The 8,976-nt window shown below is 34.4% G+C and overlaps 1 pseudogene across 1 annotated transcript; it reads right to left on the minus strand.

Moving 5' to 3' along the window:
* Positions 1 to 1,195: 1,195 nt before the first annotated feature.
* On the minus strand, positions 1,196 to 4,197 carry LOC145090269 (eukaryotic peptide chain release factor subunit 1-2 pseudogene; annotated as a pseudogene). Its single transcript, XR_013701468.1, has 3 exons — positions 3,913 to 4,197; positions 2,330 to 3,836; positions 1,196 to 1,547 (listed from the first exon to the last, which is right to left on the minus strand). The product of XR_013701468.1 is annotated as a eukaryotic peptide chain release factor subunit 1-2 pseudogene (transcript).
* Between the last annotated feature and the right edge of the window lie 4,779 nt (positions 4,198 to 8,976).

Consider the following 8,976-nt stretch of genomic DNA (forward strand, 5'->3'; position numbering starts at 1 on the left):
TGTTGTAAATGCATGTCGTAAGCTTATGACATGTTAAAGCATGTCGTCTTCCTTTATCACAAGGGCTTTAATGACACACATTTGCACGTCACATGTATCCCTTTATGACACATAATGTGTGTCATTAAAGAGTTGTTTTTTAATAGGGAGTTGGGATAAAGATACTGCCAATAAAGCCATCAATCTCTGTCGAAACGTGAAATCAAGAAGCAATAGTAGTGAAGATATCGATTTCTATGGAGATAAGATAATCAAGGACGAAAAATAGGTATCATAGCCCAGTAAGGTTCGATGTAGAAGTAAGGAATCAATTAATTGTTTGCGTTTTTTTGTTTTTTCTTGGTAGGCTTTTCTCTCTCCATTTCTTTATAACAAAAAGAAAAAGAGAAATGAAAGAATGGAAATGGAATTAAATTATTTTCTTTTCTCTTCTTTCATAGAACTAACCAAACATGAGAAATGAAATACATTCCATTTCTTTCATCCTAATTCTCTTTACCAAACATATCCTTAGATTTCTTTAGCATTTTATATTGACAATTTGGAATTCTTTTATTGGTGTTAAAAAAATTTCTACACTAAAACGGTCAAAAATGAGAACTTTCATATTCTATTGGAAATTATAAAAAATGAGCTTTATCAGTACTTCGTTGGAAATTGTCAGAAATAATATCCGTCTGTAATATGTTCCATGAGTATTCCATCGACATAGTCACATAAACAAGTCTGTCAAAAATATGTTCATATTTACCGACTGAACTTTCTGGAAGAAATTGCTCTCATGCAACATCTCGAGGGTGGCACCATCTCTCACCATTTAGTTGCAACTGTTTCAATAAAGAAACAATAAAAATGCTTTACAACAAATAGTAAATAGCTTAAAAAGGCTCAAGTTTGAATGTTTGATAAAGATTTAGTGCTGTAATAAATCTACCAACTATATGAAATCCCTCAACTTCATTTTTTCAGGTTCATTTACATAAAAAATTAACTTGCACAAGTATATCACTTGGCGTGTCCAATGAAAATGCAACTTTAACTATTTAGCATGTAATTCTAAGAGCCATACAATATCCTTTTTGAAAGTGTTATCTTTGGAAAAAGACTAAAATAAATAAATAAATAAAGAAGCACTTTGATCAGTTGGTGGAGAATAGAATGCCATAAAAACAATTGTTTCAAATCTTTAGGGGATGAGAATAGAGTGCCAAGAATGAGAACTGTTATAGTTAAAACAAATATGCGATAACTTCAAAAACATGTAAAGCAAAAAATAGTAATATATCATGCAAACAGACACAATTTATAGGAAATATAGAACTGACATTTGTCAGGATTCCGAGAATAGCTAGGGAATAATGCAAGGGACTTCAAAAGTGGTTGATTGCTCTTCGCTATCATATATCTTCCCATCATCCGGGAGCTGCTTGAAACTAATTTCACCTCCATCAGCAACAATTAAGATTGACTAAGTTGAGTGTTGAAATCAGCAGGTCCTGTGTTCTTATCAGTTTCATCAGCATCAGCAGCCATCATACTTAAATTGCCTGCCAATGTCAACAATGGGAAAGGTTATACACACACATAAGTTTGTTTCCACTGGAATCGGAATGATGGATATGCAAAAATTAATAACGCCAGCAATTAAATAAGTTTTTAATAAAACTACACGGAACATACAATTAAAAACATACAATTAAAAAACATAGTCATGATCACCTTCTTTTTCAAGTGAAATTCTCCTTTATCAACACCAAAACAGATAAAAGAAAGGAAAAGAAGGCATATGCAACATTAACTGAAAATACATATATCGTATGCAACTTGGAACTTTTGATTTACATATTTTTTAATATACATTCAAGTTGCAAGTGTAGTTCAAGAAACATAAAGCCTCATATGTAAAATTAGTGTCACCAGATTCTACAAGATTCTTTGTGTTCATGCTAAGATAAAAACAGAATCAATGCAATATCAGGTATTACTTTCAAATTGTCTAGAAATATATACAAGTATTTCTTTCCACATTAACCCGTTGGTGGACGCTAAAGCTCCTAAAGTTGTGTGTCGGATGACAATTAACAAGTGTTGCGATTTTCAGGGGACGAGAATAAAGTTTGCAGAAAGGAGATTACATTGCATACTATGAGCATATGAACTTGTAAACACTAAATTCTCCACCCTAAAATGTTGCAACAATTCTTATAAGCGTGTATGTGTATATAGATCGTTTCATTTAGCTAAGAATCTAGCTCTACTTGTATCTTTGTAATTCTATTCTATTGAACTAGTAATCATCACAATACTAGCGTAGAAAAAAAAAACTGACCTTTGTAGGGATTCCTTGAAGGGGTAATAATGCAAGGAACTTGGATAGAAGCTTGAAACTGATTCCGGCTTGTGATCCCACCCCCCTGTATGGGCATTTGACAAGTAGTTGATTGCTATTCCACATTATAATTTTCTCCATCATCATGCTTTTCAGTGTCATAACTTTCCCCATCATCAGAATTTTCAATGTCATTATTTTCTCCATCATCAGACAGCTCATCAAATGAATGAATAAGAAGCTGGTAACGAAGAATGCCACCAATCCCACCAAGGCCTCTACAAAAATTTAACCCCTCTTGAGATTTGTTTGTGACAAACTCAAGCTTACAGCCAAATCTTTTGTACTCATTAACAAACCACTCAATCAGAGACATATTTTCCTCAACTACAAGTTCAGCATCGCTGACTGAATCCCTAAAATTACTCCCATCAGTCTCCTGTTCCTTGTTTAAATACTTTATAACAATTTCACCAGAAACATTGTTACTTAGAACATAGCGATTAATTTCAAGATTTTCCCAAACAAGCAGTGTTTCCATAGCACCCATGTGTAAAGCTTCCAAAGTGTCATCAATTCCAACGACATACTTCCCCCTATCAAGATTTATCTCCTCAAAATACTTCCCAATCAAACACTTCTCCTGAATGAACTTCACATTGGCAAGAATCTCAGAGGACAACTTAATAGCTTGATTGAAACCATTCTCACCCCCATAAGAGACATCAACAACATTCAAGATTTTCTCCTGAAGACGATGGTCAAACAAATCAGATTGACTGAGCTCAGTCTTGAAATCAGCGCATCCAGCAAGTATAAGTCCAGAAACATTAGGCTGATTAGTAGCAGGATTGATATAAAACTGTGTCGCAAGCTCTGCTGTCTTCCTTACATAGTTGTGACGTTTCTCCATACGAATACGATCGAATCTCAAAGCTGATTGCCCTCCTCTTCCATGTTTCTTTGGCAACTCAACAGTATACTTGTGTAGAACCTCCTTAGTATCGCCACTTACTGTTCCAAAGAGTGTACCATTACCATCGATGATAATGAAACCAAACTTGTCATCAGATTCCAACAGTTGTTTAAGAGCTTCTGTGTGGAATTTGTTATCACAGAGATATAGAGATGAGTTTATAGGTTTGAAAGGCTCGAAGTCAAATGTAACTTTTTTCTCTTTCTCGTCACTTGTTACTATTGTTCCTGTGTAGAGCACGAGTCCATTTGGTGGTATCTTGTTGTAGAGCTTGAGCCTCTGCTGGGCAGATGTTATAGCGCCTAACACAGATTGACGATTCACTCTGCTCTTAATGTTTGAAGCAGTTCCAAATTCATCACCGAGCATTTTGGTTACTCGAGAAATTTGATCACATGGAGGCATAATCAAAGATATCATGCTGGTTCCGTTGCCTCTTGCAGCTTCTAGTGCCTTTATAAGCTTCTTAATCTTCCATATCTCAACCTTGTTATCAGAGTTATCCGCTGCCATTGAACTTAGTTTTCCTTCCTGCCAATAGGAGTGAGAAATATAACAAACGGAGAAGATGACGAAATTGCCAAAAAGAATGTGGTGTGAAAGGTACCTTCGATGATGATGAACACTTCAACTTCAAAGATGATTAATACTTTGATGCTGATGAACTATTAAAATCTATCAACGACTGCGATTTATAGAAATCGATTATCAGTCGATTTTAAGAAGATATTTGTGTTGTGATTTGGGCCGATTTTGATGCCGATTTAGTTGCGATTTGGATAGACGATGCTTTAGGAATGGATGAAGTAGCAATCTTGATAGATATCGAGGATTTTTCATGCGATTTTTATGGGTTCAGAACAAATCGATAGAGACCAAAATGGGAAAGTATCGTTCCATGAAGGAAAGCATTGACAGCAAAACAGCGTTGCATTAAATATGCTATTTATATTATAAACATGGCTTTTAAGGCGTATTATTCCTTTTTAAGGAATATCTTTTGTTATTGTTAGTAGACGTGTAGGTTACATTGTTATTGTTACCCATCATTGTACAACTCATGTATATTTGTGTATCGGGCCTAGGGCTGGTTTGTATTGTATTTAACTATTTATTCTTTGTTATTGTAATTATTGAGTTGAATGAGGAAATACCAATTACCATGACAGAGAGATTCTCCCCAACCCCTTCCTAAAATCCATCTAATCTTCTTCACCATCTCTATCTTTTTTCCAACCGTGTTCAGCTCTTACCATCTATCAAACCCTAATTGTCGGCAACACTAACACTGTCCTTGGCCAAAACATATACAGATCAACAAAACCTACGTCCCTCTTTTTCTCGACCTTGAACGTCTCAACTACGACGTGTGGCGTGAGATATTCACCACTCATTGTGTCAGCCCAATAGGGTGGGCAAGTTGGGCGACTACCCCGGGCCTCGCTGTGACATTGGCCCTAAAATAATTTTTGTTTTGTATTATGTTTATATATTAGGTGTGTAAAATACTAATGAAAATTTCTTTGGTCGAGTTTGTAAGTTAGATTTTAGGGACTCGCTCTTTACCAATAAGCCCAGGTTTGACAAACTAATATAACAAAACATTTTAAATGGTTTCATAACAAACGGAGTTAGCTATATTAGATTACTAGTTGTGAAGCTCATATATTATATAGGTTAATTTAAAAAAAAAATAGAGTTAGACATAAATGTTTAAATATTTAAGAACTTTAAATTTATAAGAAAATAAGAAAAATAATGAATTATTAAAAATGAAATGTTTTTTATACTTTAAATTTAAATAAATAAACAAAAGAAATTAATAAACTTTAATTTAGGAATTTTGCTATTAGAAGGTAACTCCATTAATGCAATTGATATCTATTTATTACTACATTTATTGTAATTATTACATTAAAATATTATCTGGAATTTAAAAAAAAAAAAAAAAAAAAAAAAAAAAAAAAAAAACCCTCAAAAAATGACATGTGGAAAAAAATTAATTAAAAATAACCAAATAATATTCGAAAATGTTGATCCTAGTCGCGACATATAAAAGGAAAATCATAACGATACTAGTAGGTGATGGAGTGGATCCTAGTCGCGACGAGATGCATCTAACGGTAGTAGTGATATCATATTCCAAAATGATGTGCTACTAAATTAACCATCTCGGTCATTTCTCCAATGACCTCATCCCTTTCCTGTTCCGCTTTCACGACTCGCGTCTCCATTGCCAATAGCTACTGCCGAAGAGCGGCAATTTCTTCTTCCGAAGAGCGAGTTCCACCAATGGGGTCCCTTGGCGGTATAGGGTGGTCCTGATGCACCTCTGTGGTAGGAGGTTCGCCGAGAACTTCATCAGTGTTCTTAACGTCCTCCTCGTCATCATCAATCTCGTCAAATTCGTAGTCCATATCTGTCTACTCCTTAGTCTCAAAGTCAGAGGATGCCTCTTGTCCTACGACGGGGTCTTCTCCAATCACTCCTTCAGCCACTAGGGCCTGATGGTAAAGGATGTTGTGATGTGCTTCGTCCAAGGCGACTGTGCGAGGAACTAGTGGTGAGAATTTGCTTATAATATTTTTTAAATTATTTTTAATTTTGGTTTGATATTCTCCTTTTTGGATGTTAAAAGGGTAAGCTTTTGGTTCATTGATGACCACAATTATTCCTGGACATATGGTGGTCGTATTCTGAAGGAATGGAGTTGATCAGGCTACACTCTTCCCTAATACGATGACATGTTGTCCGGGTTTAATTTCAACGTCGAATTTCCCCAAAGACTTATGTTAGTTATTTTTATGCTGATTTTCTAAAATGCACAGATAAATGTGTATTTTATTTGTTTTGTTCAGATTTATTTTAGCCCCTTTGTGTTTATAGTTACATATCATGTATGGTTAGACATGCCATTTCACTATAAACAAAGCTTTGATACCAACCTGTCACACCCTCGAACCATACGGCGGAATCGTCCGAGAGCTCGTGTAACTATAAATTAAAATATCATCACAATGAATATACATGAAACATAACACAATCATCACCAAACATTACATAATACAAGTGGTATTGTTCATATCAAGTACATTGTCTTAGTTTACATATTCCAAAATATTATTAATTGTATGATGTTTGACATTACACAAAATAAATCCACACACTTGAAGGTTCTTCTGCTTAACGCTTACCTGATCATACAAGTTATTTTGAAAACGGTCAACATATATAATGTTGGAGAATTCATAAGATTGTTTGAATGATAGTCTTTGTATTATTTGTAAAACCTAGAAAATCCGATATTTATTCTAATTAGTATGAAAATGATGTGAAAATCGAGTATAGATGCGTATGTGAATTTCATAGTAAAAATATGTATAAGTATGCAATCTAGATTCTTTGAATTCTTTCTGTTGTAAGTAAAAGGTAATTGAATAATAGCGTTTCCCTAGAAAATCCGATATTTTCTGCTATTAAAAGTGTCGTGATCATATAATCCCAAAACCAAGTATCGATACATGTATGTTTTCGAATCGTCAAGACTAGTATGATTATACTAAAATCTTTGATGGAGTTTGTCTCTAAGTGAGCCGTTACAACCATGCTTGATAATAACTAATTCACGTGTCATGGCGTTTTGGACGCCAGATTGGTAAAGTTTGTCGCCCTAAACTTGCCTAGTCTAGCTGTAGTGAACAGCTAACGCGTGAGGGTCTCATCCCCGTATAGATATATACACAAACTTTCGCTCTCCCTCCAGGAGACTCTGGTTATAACTACAGGCTACGATCGTACACTCAAAGGTGTCAACCGACAAATCTCACTAGATCCTCAACTTTTCACGATTGTTATGTTTTTCACCATGTATAATGTTTACGTGTATGTTTTTAAGTTTTCCAAATTCCAAGAGTAAGTGATGTATAGTCCAAGCCCAATTAGCATGTAGATGGGCTACTAAGGCCCAATAGACATGTAAAAGGGTAATTTAGGCCCAATAGGCATGTAAATGGACCACTAAGGCCCAATGAACATGTGATCCATAGCCCAGGCCCAAATTAACATGGGCCACTAAGCCCAATAAACATGTCATGAAATATTTTGGGCCCAATATACACTTAAATGGACCACTAGGGCCCATTAACCATGTAACGAGAGTATCAGGTCCCAATAAACATGAAATCGTTCTATTTTGTTTATTCGTTAAGATATTGCCCATTTTAGTTTGAATGTTTTACCAAAGTGATAAAAACCCACTATTATTAATGTGGTATTTTTGGCTAATTAATTCATAATTTTACGATTTGAACTCGTTTTTAATAAAATTTTCACTTTAGGTCCCTTAAGACCGAAAATATACATTTCTGGAATGATGTCAAAATGAAATGACAGTTCTGGTCCTTTTGGATGAAAAATAACATTTTAGCCCATTAAATCATTAAACTTTCTGTTTTCGGCCCAATTATAAAATAATTTACAATTTTGGTCCAAAATGCATTCATTGACATTTTCAACCCTTATTTCATAACAAATGACATTTTCAGCCTTTATTTTGTAAAGATTTACATTTTCAGCCCTTATTTGCTATAAATGAAATTTTCGGCCCAAATTTTATAAAATTAACATTTTTTGCCCAACTTTGAAATGAGTGTCATTTTTGGCGCCTAAATATGTAAGTTTTCATTTTAACTCAGCCTTTGATCAAATAACATTTTAGTCCATAAAAATATATATTTTTGCAATTTGGGCGCAAAAAGCCGTAACGCCCAAATTAAAGCCCATAATGCAAAATTTTACACTTTTGGTCCTTTGGAAGGTATGGTTGTTATAAAACCTCATTTTTATACAAATGTGACCCTTTTGATCCTTACAAAACCGTAAGTGTCAAAATTATCCCAATCTTTTGTTTACTTGTCAAAAATGACCATTGTACAAGATTTTTTTTTGTTTTTCACATCTTAGGGATGTGTAACATTTTTAACTTTGTAGTAAGATGTTTAGAGTGTTTTAGTTTATGAATCTCACCCATTTTTGTTAGAGTTTTTGAGATTAGTTTTATCACAAAACCACAACATAAACCAAGGAAATCACGCATAACATCTATAAATACATAGATCTACACATAAACACTTGTATTCTCCCCCAAAAACATGTAAAATCCGAAAACAAGGGGGTATGAACTCACAATGGGTTGTTGATCTCAGTTGTGAAGAAGAAAATGGAGAGATATCGGCCTTTAGTAAGCTTTCTTGAGTGGATTTCGAACTTAGGAAGTTGTAGGAAACAAAATCACGAAAACATGTGTTGATAAGGAGTGATTTAGCTAAAGAATGAAGTAAGCCAACTTAAGTTTACAAGATCTTACCAAGGATTGATGATATTAGTGAAGGATCCTCTTGAAAGCACTCTAGATCTTCGAAAATTTGGAGGAGGAAGGGGATCTTCTTGAGAGTGTTTAAGAGAGAGTTTTGAAAGTGTATGTGTGGGTTTTGGGCTTGCTCTCGGTCGAGAGTGATAAAGAGAAGGAAGAAAAGGTTTTGCATGGAAGGTAATGATCTCATGGATGTATGTGATTTCTAGATATTTGATATGTAATTGTGAGTTGTCATTAGCTTAATCCATGCTCTTTTCATTTCTTTTTTTTTTACATATGGGCCGAAAATTTGGGCTA

Source organism: Lactuca serriola, chromosome 2 (assembly GCF_051521515.1).
Source record: "Lactuca serriola cultivar US96UC23 chromosome 2, Lser_US96UC23_V15, whole genome shotgun sequence".
NCBI classification, from domain to species: Eukaryota; Viridiplantae; Streptophyta; class Magnoliopsida; order Asterales; family Asteraceae; genus Lactuca; species Lactuca serriola.